This window comes from Pteropus vampyrus, unplaced genomic scaffold, assembly GCF_000151845.1.
Source record: "Pteropus vampyrus isolate Shadow unplaced genomic scaffold, Pvam_2.0 Scaffold591, whole genome shotgun sequence".
NCBI lineage: Eukaryota > Metazoa > Chordata > Mammalia > Chiroptera > Pteropodidae > Pteropus > Pteropus vampyrus.
The window spans coordinates 41,092-41,408 of record NW_011889372.1 but is presented as its reverse complement, the minus strand read 5'-3'; the positions used below and the strand labels follow the sequence as shown (position 1 = coordinate 41,408).

General features: G+C 40.7%; 1 pseudogene; it reads right to left on the bottom strand.

The window, feature by feature from the left end:
- Positions 1-317, bottom strand: part of LOC111733620 — a 42,440-nt pseudogene that overhangs the window by 40,517 nt on the left and 1,606 nt on the right.

The following is a 317-nucleotide window of genomic DNA, read 5'->3' as shown; positions in this document are numbered from 1 at the left end:
ACTAAATTATGTTCTGGGTGAAACTGTGTTTTTACCCCAAAGTGTGTATTGATAGATTCTGAGAGCTCACATTCAGGTACTTTGACAAAGCTTCTCGTAGCATCCCCATACAAACTTCTGGATATTTCGCCTTTGCGCCTAAACTGAGTGCAAGAAGGAGTAACTATTGGTCTTAGTTTTCTCTCCAAACTAAGCGAAAGTAATAATATTTTCTCTCTGCTATTTTGTAGAGAGGATCTTTTTATGCCGACCTTCTCTGTTCATGAGTAAGGCCCAGTGAGATATCAAAGAAATAGCAACCACGACCTCCCCCACGC